This window comes from Grammomys surdaster, unplaced genomic scaffold (assembly GCF_004785775.1).
Source record: "Grammomys surdaster isolate TR1022 unplaced genomic scaffold, NIH_TR_1.0 132, whole genome shotgun sequence".
Lineage (NCBI taxonomy): Eukaryota > Metazoa > Chordata > Mammalia > Rodentia > Muridae > Grammomys > Grammomys surdaster.
Genome location: NW_021604590.1, coordinates 1,490,081 through 1,505,535, shown reverse-complemented (window position 1 = coordinate 1,505,535; position 15,455 = coordinate 1,490,081). Strand labels below are relative to the sequence as shown.

General features: G+C 41.1%; 1 long non-coding RNA gene across 1 annotated transcript; it reads left to right on the top strand.

Moving 5' to 3' along the window:
* The first annotated feature begins 6,039 nt into the window (after positions 1-6,039).
* Positions 6,040-13,844, top strand: LOC114616751. The gene is made up of 3 exons (XR_003710683.1): positions 6,040-6,068; positions 11,961-12,038; positions 13,777-13,844. It is a non-coding gene; the product is annotated as an uncharacterized LOC114616751 (long non-coding RNA).
* The last annotated feature ends 1,611 nt before the right edge of the window (positions 13,845-15,455 follow it).

Sequence of the window (15,455 nt, the reverse complement as noted above, 5' to 3'; positions counted from 1 at the left end):
CCTTTTTTTTAAATCCTTTATCTGTGTGGGGTTTTTATTGGATATTATACGTATTTACCTTTCAATGTTGTCTCCTTTCTCATTCTCCCCCCAAATCCCTTATCCCCTACCCCTTCCTCCTAATTTTTGTGATGGTGTGCTCCAAACATCCTCCCAGTCCCATCTCCCTGCTCTCGAATTCCAACACAGTAGGGGATCCAAACTTTTGGGGACCTTGGCCCTCCACTTTCATTGGAGTCTAACAAGGTCACCCTCAATTCCCTATACAGGTGCGTGAGTCCCTCCCTTTGTGCTCTCTGGTTGGTGGTTTAGACTTTGGGAGTTCTGGTTGAAACTTTTGATGCTCCTTCTAAAAAGGACCAACAAATTCATACTTTGGTCTTCCTTCTTCTATGTGAGTTTTATGTGGTCTATATGAAGATTCTTAGAAATTGTGAGCTTTTGGGCTAATATCCACTTATCAGTGAGTGCATACCATGTATGTTCCTTTGAGATTGGGTCATCTCACTCAAGATGATATTTTCCAGCTCCATCCATTTGCCTAGGAATTTTGTGAACTGATTGTTTTTAATAGCTGAGTAGTACTCCATTGTATAAATGTACCACATTTTCTGCATCCATTCTTCTGTTGAAGGGCATCTGGGTTCTTTCCAACTTCTGGCTATTATAAATAAGGCTGCTATGAACATGGTGGAGCATGTGTCCCTGTTGTATGTTGAAACTTCTTTTGGGTATATGCCCAGGAGTGGTATAGCTGGGTCCCTAGGTAACGCTATGTTCAATTTTCTGAGATACCGCCAGACTGCCTTCCATAGTGGTTGTACCAGTTTACAATCCCACCAACAGTGGAGGAGTGTTCCTCTTTCTCCACATCCTCGCCAACATGTACTGTCACCTGTGTTTTTGATCTTAGCCATTCTGACTGGTGTGAGGTGGAATCTCAGTGTTGTTTTCATTTGCATTTCCCTGATGACTAGGGATGCTGAACACTTCTTTAGGTGCTTCTCAACCATTCGAGCTTCCTCAGTTGAGAATTCTTTGTTCAGCTCTGTGCTCCATTTTTTAATAGGGTTCTTTGATTGTCTAGAGTCTAATTTCTTCAGTTCTTTGTATACCTTGGATATTAGCCCTTTATCAGATGTAGGGTTGGTGAAGATCTTTTCCCAATCTGTTGGTTGCCGCTCTGTCCTATTGACTGTGTCCTTTGCTTTACAGAAGCTTTGCAGCTTTATGAGGTCCCATTTGTCAATTTTTGGTCTTAGAGCACAGGCCATTGGCGTTCTGTTCAGGAACTTTTTCCCTGTGCCTATGTATTCCAGGCTTTTTCCCAGTTTCTCTTCTATTAGTTTCAGTGTGGCTGGTTTTAGGTGGAGGTCCTTAATCCACTTGGAATTGAGCTTTGTACAAGGAGATAAGTATGGATCAATTTTCATTTTTCTACATGCTGACCACCAGTTGGACCAGCACCATTTGTTGAAAATGCTATCTTTTTTCCATTCGATGGTTTTAGCCCCTTTGTCAAAGATTAAGTTACCATAGGTATGGGGGTTCATTTCTGGATCTTCTATTCTATTCCACTGATCCTCCTGCCTGTCTCTGTTCCAATACCATGCAGTTTTTATCACTATTGCTTTGTAGTACAGCTTGAAGTCGGGGATGGTGATTCCTCCAGAAGTTCTTTTATTGCTGAGAGTAGTTTTCGCAATCCTGGGTTTTTTGTTATTCCAAATAAATTTTAAGATTGCTCTTTCTATCTCTGAGAAGAATTGAGTGGGAATTTTGATGGGGATTGCATTAAATCTGTAGATGGCTTTTGGCAAAATAGTCATTTTTACTATATTAATCCTTCCAATCCATGAGCATGGGAGATCTTTCCATCTTCTGAGATCAGCTTCGATTTCTTTCTTCAGGGGAATGAAGTTCTTGTCATACAGGTCTTTTACTTGCTTGGTTAGGTTCACACCAAGGTATTTTATATTATCTGTGACTATTTTGAAGGGTGTCATTTCCATAATTTCTTTCTCAGCCAGTTTATCTTTTGAGTAGAGGAAGGCTACTGATTTGCTTGAGTTAATTTTATATCCAGCCACTTTGCTAAAGTTGTTTATCAGGTTTAGGAGTTCTCTGGTGGAAGTTTTGGGGTCACTTAAGTATACTATCATATCATCTGCAAATAGTGAGATTTTGACTTCTTCCTTTCCAATTTGTATCCCTTTGACCTCCTTGTGTTGCCTAATTGCTCTGGCTAGGACTTCCAATACTATATTAAATAAGTAGGGGGAGAGTGGGCAGCCTTGCCTAGTCCCTGATTTTAGTGGGATTGCTTCAAGTTTCTCTCCATTTAGTTTAATGCTGGCTACTGGTTTGCTGTAAATTGCTTTTACTATGTTTAGGTATGGGCCTTGAATTCCTGACCTTTGCAAGACTTTTATCATGAAGGGGTGTTGAATTTTGTCAAATGCTTTCTCAGCATCTAGTGAGATGATCATGTGGTTTTTTTCTTTGAGTTTGTTTATATAATGGATTACATTGATGGATTTCCGAATATTGAACCAACCCTGCATTCCTGGGATGAAGCCAACTTGATCGTGATGGATAATTGTTTTGATGTGTTCTTGAATTCGGTTCGCTAGAATTTTATTGAGTAATTTTGCATCAATGTTCATAAGGGAGATTGGCCTGAAGTTCTCTTTCTTTGTTGGGTCTTTGTGTGGCTTAGGTATGAGTGTAATTGTGGCTTCAAAGAATGAGTTGGGTAGTGTACCTTCTGTTTCTATTTTGTGGAATAGTTTGAAAAGAATTGGGATTAGGTCTTCCTTGAAGGTCTGATAGAATTCTGCACTAAAACCGTCTGGTCCCGGGCTTTTCTTTGTAGGGAGACTTTTAATGACTGCTTCTATTTCTTTTGGGGTTATGGGACTGTTTAGATGGTTTATCTGGTCCTGATTTAACATTGGCAACTGGTATTTGTCTAGGAAATTGTCCATTTCATCTAAATTTTCCAATTTTGTTGAATATAGGCTTTTGTAGTAGGATCTGATGATTTTTTTAATTTCCTCAGTTTCTGTTGTTATGTCCCCCTTTTGAGTTCTGATTTTATTAATTTGGATACTGTCTCTCTGCCCTCTGATTAGTCTAGCTAAGGGTTTATCTATCTTGTTGATTTTCTCAAAGAACCAGCTCCTGGTTTTATTGATTCTTTGGATAGTTCTTTTTGTTTCAATTTGGTTGATTTCAGCCCTGAGTTTAATTATTTCCTGCCTTCTACTCCTCTTGGGTGTATTAGCTTCTTTTTGTTCTAGGTCTTTCAGGTGCTCTGTCAAGCTGTTAGTGTATGCTCCCTCCAGTTTCTTTTTGTAGGCACTTAGAGCTATGAATTTTCCTCTTAGCACTGCTTTCATTGTATCCCATAAATTTTGGTATGATGTGTCATCATTTTCATTAAATTCTAAAAAGTTTTTAATTTCTTTCTTTATTTCTTCCCTTACCTGATTATCAAGGAGTAGGGTGTTGTTCAGTTTCCATGTAAATGTGGGCTTTCCATTGTCTTTGTCATTTTTGAAGACCAGCCTTAGACCATGGTGATCTGATAGGATGCAGGGAATTATTTCAATTTTCTTATATCTGTTGAGGCCTGTCTTGTGCCCAATTATATGGTCTATTTTGGAGAAGGTACCATGAGGTGCTGAGAAAAAGGTATATTCTTTTGCTTTAGGGTGAAATGTTCTATAGATATCTGTTAAGTCCATTTGGTTCATAACTTCTGTTAGTTTTACTGTATCTCTATTTAGTTTCTGTTTCCATGATTTATCCATTGCTGAGAGTGGGGTGTTGAAGTCTCCCACTATTATTATGTGAGGTGCAATGTGTGTTTTGAGCTTTAGTAAGGTTTCTTTTATGAAATTCGATGCTCTTGTATTTGGCGCATAGATATTCAGAATTGAGAGTTCATGTTGGTTGACTTTTCCTTTGACAAGTATGAAATGCCCTTCCTTATCCTTTTTGATAGTTTTAAGTTGAAAGTTGATTTTATTCGATATTAGGATGGCTACTCCCGCTTGTTTCTTAGTGCCATTTGCTTGAAAAATTGTTTTCCAACCTTTTACTCTAAGGTAGTGTCTGTCTTTGTCACTGAGGTGGGTTTCCTGTAAGCAGCAAAAAGCTGGGTCCTGTTTGCGTATCCAGTCCGTTAGCCTATGCCTTTTTATTGGGGAATTGAGTCCATTGATGTTAAGAGATATTAAGGAGAGGGTGTTCTTGCTTCCTGTCATTTTTGCTAATAGTGGAGACATCGTTTGTGTGGCTATCTTCTTTTGGGTTTAATGGAAAAGGATTATTTTCTTGCTCTTTCTGGGGTATGATTGCCCTCCTTGTATTGGAGCTTTCCTGCTATTATCCTTTGTAAAGCTGGATTTGTGGGAAGATACTGTGTAAATTCAGTTTTGTCATGGAATATCTTAGTTTCTCCGTCTATGGTAATTGAGAGTTTTGCTGGGTAAAGTAGCTTGGGCTGGCATTTATGTTCTCTTAGGGTTTGTATGATATTTGTCCAGGATCTTCTGGCTTTTATAGTATCTGGTGAGAAGTCAGGTGTAATTCTGATAGGTTTGCCTTTATATGTTATTTGGCCTTTTTCCCTTACTGCTTTTAAAATTCTGTCTTTGTTTTGTACATTTTGAGTCTTGATTATTATGTGACGGGAGGTATTTCTTTTTTGATCTAGTCTGTTTGGCGTTCTGTAGGCTTCTTGTGTGATTATGGGCATCTCATTCCTTAGGTTAGGGAAGTTTTCCTCAATAATTTTGTTGAAGATATTTACTGGCCCTTTAAGTTGGGAATCTTCACTCTCATCTATACCTATTATCCTTAGGTTTGGTCTTCTCATTGCGTCCTGGATTTCCTGGATATTTTGAGATAGCAACTTTTTGCATTTTGCATTTTCTTTGATAGTTGTGTCAATATTTTCTAAGGTATCTTCTGCACCTGAGATTCTTTCTTCTATCTCTTGTATTCTGTTGGTGATGCTTGTGTCTATGACTCCTGATTTCTTTTTTAGGTTTTCTATCTCCAGGATAGTCTCCCTTTGTGATTTCTTTATTGTTTCCACTTCCATTTTTATGTCCTGGATGGTTTTGTTCAATTCCTTCATCTGTTTGTTTGTGTTTTCTTGTAATTCTTTAAAGGATTTTTGTGTTTCTTTAAGGACTTCATCCTGTTTTCCCGTGTTCTCCTCAAGTTTTTTGATAGTGTTATTTACTTCCTTCTTGAAGTCCTCTAGCATCATCATTAGAAATGATTTTAGATCTGGTTCTTGGTTTCCTGGTGATATGGGGAGTTCAGGACTTTCTAATGTGGGAGAACTAGGTTCTGATACTGGCAAGTACCTTGTGTTGCTGGTGCTTGTGTTCTTGCGCTTGCCTTTCGCCATCTGGGTCACCTTTGCGCTTTCAGTGCTGTCTCTGACTGGGGCCTGTCTTTCCTATTATCTAGGTTGTGTCAGAACTGATTGGGATGGGTTTTGCTGCTTGAGTTAGAGATGAGGCCCAAGATGTGCTCGGTGCTCAGGTGGAAACCGGAAGGGGCCGGGGCTCCGGGTCAGGAGCGGATTCCTGGATCCCAATGAGTCCCAGTGGGTCCCAGTGGGTCCCAGTTGCTCCCTGATTGGGGGCGAGCACTGCCACCTCCTAGCCTAAGAAACTGCTTGAGCTAGCTTGAGCCACGGAGAGCCTCGCTCCCTCTAGGTTCTGTGAGATTGGGTGCAGAGCTGACTCTCGGGATCTGCTCCGGCACAGACCGGAAGGAACCCGCGCTCCGGCCCTGGAGTGAACTCCTGGGTCCCAGTGGGTCCTAGCCACTCCCTGTTCGGGGGCAAGCACTGCCACCTCCTAGCCCAAGACCCTGCTTGGCACAGAGGTCCTGCGAGCCCCGCTTCCTCTGGAGTCTGCGAGATTGGGTGCAGAGCTGCCTCCCGGGATCCGCGAGTGCTGGGGCCCAGACCGGATGGAGCCCGCCCCGGGCCAGGAGCGAATTCCTGGGTCCCAGTGGGTCCCTGTTGCTCCCTGTTTGGGGTGAGTGCTGTTTTTAACTTACCTGGGATGCTGCGTGAGTTCAAGCTCCTGGGAGTCCCTGTTTTTCTTGGTTTTCTGCGGTTGGGTACGGAGCTGCTGCCTCTGTATGTTTTTTTTTAAATGACTATACAAAGTTTGGTAAGTATGACAGGGGTAGATTTGGGAGGAGTTGAGTAAAGAAGGTTAATATGATCAAAATACATTGTATTAAATTCTCAAAGAATTAGAAAAAATAACATTTAAAATGTAAGCATTCTAAATCCCCATTTAAACTAATCATTTTTTGTATATGCCTGTTCATTACATTCAATATCAGAGAAATGATTAATAGCTCAACATATCTCAGCATTACTGAAAGCCAAAGAGGTCCTAAAAGATTTGCTTTGGATTTTCTGAAGAGCATTGTATAAACTGAATCAGATGCAAGAGGAAGTTCACGTTGCAGGTGTCCAAAACAACCCAAGGATCTGAGCTGGTCCATAAAGAATTCAAGAGGAGCAAGTTATGACTCTGAGAAGCACACTGACCTGCCAGAAGAGACTGTCTTCTTGGTGTCTAAAAGAAGTGCACACAGCAGAGTGTGAATAGGCCCTTGGTAAGGAGGCAATCGGTGAAGCAAGCTTTTTGCAGAATCAAATTCTCAGTTTCTTAGCTGAGGGACAAAATTGCTGTCTGTGAGGAATTCTAATTTGTTTAGGTCCCACATGGCACAGACACAGGGGCTGGAAGGCTAATGCGTTGAGGGAGAGCAACTTTATAGAGCATGGTTTGCATTTGCAGGACTCCCAACCCCAGTCCATAGAGTTCAGGTAGGCTCATTATTCACAGGTCCAGAGATTAGCTAAAGCCAGGTGAAAACTCACATTTTGAACTGAGAAAATAAAGAAGATTAAGAGAGAGAGAGAGAGAGAGAGAGAGAGAGAGACACAGAGAGAGAGACACAGAGAGAGAGAGACAGAGAGACAGACAGAGAGACAGAGAGAGGAAGAAACAAAAAGGCTGAACTGAGAATACAATAAAAGGAGTCTCTGCTTGAAGCCAGTCATCCAGAGACATGTTCTCCCATGTTTAGACATGGAGGTGCACAGCTGTGGTGGAAGGAAGCCAGATTGATTGTATATCAAGCCGGCAGCCAAACTTGACAGTAACATCTCAATGTTACTGCCTTTTTCAGTCATTCAAAATACAAGAGTTACAGCATCATGGAAGATTTCACTAAGGTTCCAGAAAGCTGCTGAGGTCAGGGAGTTCATGGTAGAATAGGATTCCTGTATGCAGCTTTTAAGTTGGATGTTCGAGAAGCTGTGCATGACGCCCAAGATGTACTTGTTAGGGATATCTGATGAGAGAAGCTTTCGGTATGGAGTTGAGTTGAACCAAGAGAGAGGCTATGGACAGATGTCAGAACTAGATGGATGGGTGCCCAGATCCATTTGAGTCTAGATGGGGTCTAGCGCCCCATGAAGCTGCAGGGTTTGGTGTTTGCCATGCTGAGTTTTGGTTTTGGTTTGCCCTAATCTCTCTTTGCTGTATTACTTTCCCTACTTTTGGAAATGGAATGTTTAATCTGTTCCCGTTTGATTTTTTAACATGACAGGGACACTCACTCATTCAAGAGCTGGTTTTAAATATCAGAAGAGATTTTGGACTTTTGAGCAACATCGAAACTATTAAGATTATGGAGATTTTTACAGTTGGAAAGAATGTATTTTTGCATTTTGAGATTCCCACGAACTTAACAGGTTGGGGTTAAACTGCGACACACAGTGATGTATGCTAGTGTTGCGTTGACAGGGTATGGCCTTGTAATGGTTAGTTTTGACTTATAACGCAATTGAATTAAATACTACTAGAGTATTAGTAAAACCTTTAAAAAGCAAGTTTCCAGAGAGGCTTATTTTTTAATGTACACATGCATGTGTATGTGGGAGAAGGGGCTGCACATGCCCACGGAGGACAGAAGAATGTTCTGGATCCTCTTGATCTGGAGCAATAGGCAATTGTGAGGCACCTGACACAGGTTCTAGGACTTGAACTTGGGTCCCTTGCAAAAACAGAAAATACTTAGAGATACTGAGCTGAGCTCGAGAGAGGCTTAAACATGGAGACACACCCTGAATGTGAACAGCGCCATCTCATGACTGAGGTCCCTGACTGAATAAAAAAATAAAAAGGCAGTTGGGCACCGGTGCCTGACACAACACCACTCCTCATTGGGCTTCCAGGTCTCTGCTTCCTAGCAGGTGTCTAGAGAAAACTGCACCTGCTGCCTTGTCTTCCTAACCATGATCAATTGTATTCCTGCAAACTGGGAGCCAAAATAAACACTTCCTCTCTTAAGTAGCTTTTCTAAAAATCAGAGGTTCTATCATGCCACAAACAAAGTAACTAATATAATTGAGAAGTATTCTTCATGGGGGATGGTGTGGTAATTCATTTGAGAGAATAAGGCATTGCAGCAGAAAAATAAAGAGTTATTAACATACTTGGAAGGCTTTAAAGATACAAATATATAAAATATATTCCTCCAGCTGACTGTGGCACCCTGTAATCATAAAACTCAGAAGATGAGGCAGAAGGATCTTGGGTTTGAGGCCAGCCAAAGTTACATGGCCAGACTATGTCTCAAAATCAACTAACCAACCAACCAACCAACCAACCAGCCAGCCAGCCAGCCAGCCAGCCAGCCAACCAACCAACCAACCAACCAACCAACAAATGTAATAGGTATCTTTTTCATCAAAGTGTCAGAACATATTAGTGGAAACATATTATTCCATAGCTGCTATTGAATGGAACAAATGTTTTATTGGAGTAGAAAGATCATAAATGCTGGGCCATAACTTAGTCAAATAATATATTACAAAGTAAAAAATTTGTCCAGGAGTTTGTATTAAAACACAACATTCTAGCTATAAACTAAGGTCACTCCTTACTTAGGGAAGTTTCATAATAAATGTATAAAACATGCTGAAATATAATTTTTATTGTTAAATATATTTACTATTAAGCAGAATATAAGCAATACTAAATTTTCACTTTAGGACTAAACCTTACCCCTTTTCTCAGAAATAAATGAAATGGGAGAGAATAGAACCTTGGAAAATTAAATCCAGTAATGGCTGGAACAATTTTCTCCAACCCCAGCAATGACTTGTTATCTTCTAAATAGAGCTTGTCATCTTGGGACAAAATTCAATTTTGAGAATAAGTGAAATTGCATCTCAATTTTCAATTGTTTAGTGTGTCTGAAAGCCCAAAATTGAGGTTAAAATTTTTTCATACTTATTTTGTATCAGATAATAAAGAATCGAGCCTCCCCTGCTCCATGAAGATGATAAAATTGATGAGTTGTTTACACAGCAGTCAGAATTCAGCCGGATGCCATTAAGTGCCTTGACTTTGGCTTTACACAGTTTTAGACTTATTCATTTCAGTATGACACCCCAAAGAAAACCAGTGGAACTTATGCCCTTAACACTATTATATCTGGTGGCTATAGAGAACATTATTTTCCCCAAAAGTGATTCTATATGATGGCTAATTAATATACCTTATGACTCGTGATTATTTCTATGGATTTCCAGAAATTCTCACAGCGCTTTTAGATTAAAAGCAATATTTAGCTTTCAGTGTAAGGCATGAGAAGCACATAAAGCCTGAGGCAGGAGATAAGAATATTGTAAACAGAAAAGAAAAACACAACAACGTGGAAACTTTGTGTCTGCAACAGTGTTACTCACCAGGGCTTGGCTACAGAGAAGCAAAGTCATACTAACCCAGTGCAAGTTCCAATTACAAAAACATGAGTGAATTTAATTTCTTTTTGCTCATTGCCATTTCTTTTTTTAAAATTTTATTTATTTATTCACATTACAAACCAACATCAGCCCTTCCTCTCTACCCAGTACCCCTTCATGCAAGTCTCCCCCCCAATTCCACCATCCCCTTCTCAAAAGAGAAGGGGAAGCCTCCCTCTGGGTGTCAACCCCACCCCCACTAACACCATGCTGCCCCCTACACATAAGTCCCTGCCGTCTAGGCCCATCCTCTCCTACTGAGGCCAGACAAGGCAGTCCATTTAGGGACACAGGATCCACAGGCACGCAGGTAACAGGCTCAGGGACAACCCCTACTCCAATTGTTGGGGGCCCTCTGATGAAGGCCAAGCTGCTCCTCTGCCACGTATGTGCAGAGGGCCTAGATCCAGCCCAGGCTCGCTCTTTGGTTGATGATTCAGGCTCTGGGAACCCCCAAGGGTCCAGGTTAGCTGACTCGTTTGTCTTCCTGTGGAGTCCCTGTCCTACTCAGGTCCCTCAATTCTTCTCCCAGCTCTTCCATAAGACTCCCCCAGCTCCATCTAGTGTTTAGACATGGGCCTCTGCATCTCTTTCCATTGGCTGCTGGGAGGAGCCTCTCAGAGGACAGTTATGTTGGGTTCTTGTTGCAAGCATAACAGAGTATCATTAATGGTGCCAGGGATTGGTTCTCGCCCATGGATTTGGGGCAGTCATTGGTTGGCCATTCTCTCGGTCTCTGTTTTATCTTTGTCCCTGCACATCTTGTAGGCAGAACACATTTTGGGTCAAAGATTTTGTGGATGGGTTTCTGTCATCATCCCTTCACTGGGAGTCCTGCCTGGCTACAGGAAATGGTCACTTTAAGATCCATATCCCCCACGGCTAAGAGTCTCAGCGAGAGTTGCCTCATAGACCCTCTGGGGCCTCCCCGCCAGGTGTCTGGCATGTCCTAGAAATTGCCTCCCTCTACCACCGATCTCCCTTCTCTCTCCCCTGCTCTCTCTCCATACGATCTTGCCCCCTTCTCCTCCTCAACCCCTCTCCCATCCAGTTCCCTCCTTCCATCAGCCTCCGATATCTATTTTGTTTCCATGTCTGAGAAAGATTACACCATTCTCCCTTGGGCTTCTTTAGGTCCTTATTAGTTATTTGGCTTCGTTGGGTCTGTTGATTATAGCATGCCCAAGGCACAGCCAGCAGAGTCAGGTACCCTGACCTCAATTGTCTGTTGCCGTTTTCTCTATAATTCCATTTTATATCACGGCAAACATGTTTAAAAAATTATCTTGGATTTGAAAGAAATAATTCTATTTTTTTTTTCTAGCAGAAAATAATCAGAGAGATTTGATGGTGACATGGATGTTTGCTTTTGTGGAACAGAAATAAGCCTTTTCTCATACAAAGTTCATCTATTGTGAACAGTTAAGGATAATAATATTATGTCAGTGAGATGGCTCAGTGGGTAAAGGCTCTTGCCTTTAAGCCTGACCCTAACCCTAACCCTGAGTTCAGTCCCTATGACCCACGAGGTGGAAAAAGAGAGCTAACTCCTATGGATTGTCCTCTGACCTCTACAGGTGTTCGGGGTATGTGTCCCTCCTCCAATAAACAAACAAATGAATTTTAAAAGATTTTTTTTAACAAAGTATAACTATATTTGAAAAGCAGGAAGAGGCAAAATGGAATCTGTTTTTAAAGCTTTGTCTATTCACTTCTATTTTGGCATTTTGATTTGCAGATAGTACAATGCTCAAACCTTGAACATAATCATCAGCCAAACCAGAATGAGGCAGAAAGCCTCATATCACCTACAAACTTCCTGTGTGGCCTTTTTAATCAATACAGCTCTCTCTTAAGTGGTAACTATTGTTCTGATAGCTATTATGATAAATGCATTTTATTTGTTCTTGATCTTTTATTAGTGGATAGGTTAATTCTGTAGTTCTTCTTACTCTTTTACTGTGCTCATATTATCAGTACAAATGTCCAGATTCACAGTGTAACGGGCTTAGTGAATTGAGATGGTTATGTTTTCTCTCCAGCACTGGGCATTCAGTCCACATGATAACTTAAAGTCCATTACTTCTGGCAGCTCTTAGATCTCATCAGAGAAGTTTCCTTGTACATCGGACGTGATAAATGCAGCGACACGACCAGTCAATGTGCAAGAGTAAGTGTCTCTAGAGTGCTCAGCTATGAGCCGTAGAAGATTAGGAACAGAAATACTGTAATAGCTAAGGGTTGGGGAGACCAAGATGAAACATTGTTTCATAAACATGACAAGACCAATGCGTACAGACTCAGAGCAGCTGTGGCTACATGCACAAGATCAAGCCAGTCAACATTCTAGCATGGAGGACAAGGGCTCCTGAGTGCCCACCCTTAGCTGAGAAGCCATTGACAGTTGATTACTTCTGGGGATGGGAGAATCAGTTTTCTCTAATCCATCCAGTGTGTAGTGACAATTCTGGAATTTTGGTTTGGTTTCTTTAAAAAGCACAGAAATATTATAAGAATGTGTGTTTTTGTTTTGTCTTATGTCCTAGCAGAGGCATGGTTTCGCTAGCTGCAAATACTTTCTGTGATTGTGTTATGTTTGGAATTCTGGAAACTTTCCAGAGGGAATATATAAATGCCAGAGCCCTGATAGGTGGGGCAGATGGTTGTTGGTGGCTCATGGGGTTGGATGCAGTTTGTTAGCAGTCATGAAACCGGGGAGATAAAAGATGGGAGAAGAAGAACTCCCAAAGATCAGCTACACTGGTAGGTTGATCATGTTCAAATGGGTATCCACTGAGTAATAATGGCAGCACAAATCAGACTCGGTGGGTTGTAAAAGAGGAGGGTGTGAAGCTGGGGTAGGGAAGTGAATCCAGGAAGAGTCAGAGGTGAGTATGATCAAAATACCGAATGCATGTTTACAATCCTCAAAGAACTGCTAAAAATAGTATATTTACTAACATGAAAAATACAAATCACTTCTGCTGCCATTACTGAATAAAATGTAACAGGAAGTAGACAGTTGTTTGGGAGCCTAGAATTCCCCAGCAGATTGGGAGATATTAGGGCATAGAATAAGCCACCAGGTAGGCAGAAGGGCTTGCTATACTTTGGAGAGTGAGGTCGAGGGTAATTGTATCAGCCTAGATCATTGACTAAAGTGAACATTAGGGATCTATTTCTGGAAGCAGTGATCAATTTGAAGCCTGTGTTGTGGGAACAGGATCAGAGCTTGGATTATGTACAGCGTTAAGAATGTTATGTCTTAGAATTAAGGCTTTAACCTAAGATTAGTCTTACCTGTCATGCTGGGTACCAGTTTTCACACAGAGGTGATGGAAATCCCATTCCAGTTGAGGACACAGAAGAAAGGAAGGTCTGCTCCTCCATAGAGCGTACAGAGTCAAACCCTGTCTCACTATGATAGATTGACCCTCGTAAGCAGACCATGCCTTAGATTGGTTCTTCTTCCATTTCCTGACCAGATGAATTCTGGAAACTGTTTTATATGGCTGCATTGACTTTCTTTCTTTACCAGCCAGAATAAATTGCTGTGTGGAGACAGGGATAAAGCAAGCTGAGAGCTCATTCTCTGGATTGTGTTTAAACTCTCATACTAACTTTGTGACTTCAGATAACGTATTCCCTCAAGTCCCAGTTTTTTTTTTTTTTAAAAAGATGGGATAGTATTCATCACGTGTGATGAAATGATTTATCTTCATTGTGGACTAAATTTAGGATCACCATAGAAACATGTCTTTAGGTGTGTCTATGAGAGTGTTTCCAGAAAGGTTTAACTGAGGAGGGAAGATCCACTCTGAGAGTGGTAAAATCACTCCATGGTCTGAATAAAAGGAAGATAATGAGCCAAGCACCAGTATTAATCTCTTCCTGTTTCCTGGTTGCAGATGCAGTATAATCACCTACTTCAAGCTCCTGCCACCATGACTTCCTGCCTTGATGGACTGTCACCTCCAAAGGCAAGCCAAATAAATTTCTTCCTTCCTTAGGCTGCTTTCACCACAGCAATGGGGTAAACAGCTGATGCAGAGAATTAAGTGAGAAAATCTGTGAGTATGGCTGCTCCCTGCTACTCACTTATCTACGGGGTAGAAAAGAAAAAGAAAGGAACCTGTTTAAGCTACTGGCTTTTCTCCGTTCATGAATGTGTGTGGATCTCACCAATCTGGATGTTTCCAAACCTTTAATTTTAATTAATTAATTAATTTATTTTACTGAGAACATCATACTCGTATAGAATGGGAATGTATTTCGATCAAATCATGCCCCCTCCTTTCCTCTCGTGTCTTCCCACAAATTCTTTTCCCATCCAACTTCATGTGTTATCTTTTATTTTTTTAATTTGAATTTTTAGTCGATGGGGTCTGTTTAGTATTGCTTGTATGTAGGATTGTCTACTGGAGCATGGGCAACCTCTTAGATCACATCCCTAGAGAAAACTGACCCCCTCTCTCAGCAACAGCAGCCATCATTTGCCGGTAGCTTCTCAGCTAGCGGTGGGACTTCACGAGTCACTCATCACTCATCCTGGCATTTTGGCTGGCTTAGCTCTGTGTAGGTTTGTGTACAGAACCCCAGCAACTCTGAGTTCATGTGTGTCATGATCCTGCCATGTCCAGCAAATAATGTTTTAACTGCGGACATCTACTAACTCTTCTATGTGATGTTTCCTGAGCCTTGTGGGGAAGGGGATGTGATGTTCATCCTGTATCTTTAAAAAATAATAGGCAGACTCCTTTCTATTTCTCTGGATGCTAGTCTACTGAGGGCAGTGATCGTATCTTTCTCATCAGTGACTGTCACGATGCACAAAGTGGACATGCAGGAAATGCTTGCCATGTGTATCAACACAGCATGTAATTTGGTAATTATGTTACATATCATTTGGGGGTTATTTCTTGCATAACATTCATACTCAAGTTTATTTTTTAGGGAAGGCATAAATGTCAGCAAACCCTTCAAATCCACTTGATGAGCTCTCTTTGACCTCGTAAGCTGTCTTGACAACACAAGACTGCTATTTATGAAACAATTCTCTGTTGGAAGGCTCTGCAGCGAGACTGTGAAAATGACTGTAATTTAGCGACTGAGGAGCATTGCCTGAGCAGAGCCCTCATGGGAAGGATAACCTTTATCTGCAGCTCACACCACAGGAGCCTCGTGAGACCCGTGGGATGCAGGCCTAGAGACCAACCATCAATTTCCCATGATGCTCTGAATATTTTTGTAGTATATACATGACTTTGATCTTGGACATGAGATACAACACTTGAAAAGTGAATTAGGAAAGTTAGGAGCTACTCCTATCTGCCAGAGCTGCAGCTACCAATTCTGTTACTATGATTAAATGATTAATTAATCCTCAAACAAAGAAAGAAAAAGTCTGTGTTTACCCCCACTATTGAGGAGGGCACACTGACAGCTGCAGGCCATTCCTGTAACTATTTTTTTTATTTGTTTTATTTTGTTTTGAGATACTGGATATTAAGTTCAGGGCCTTGCACAAGTGCCCTATGAATGAGCTATATTCCAAGTCTATATATATGTATATGTATATATATATATA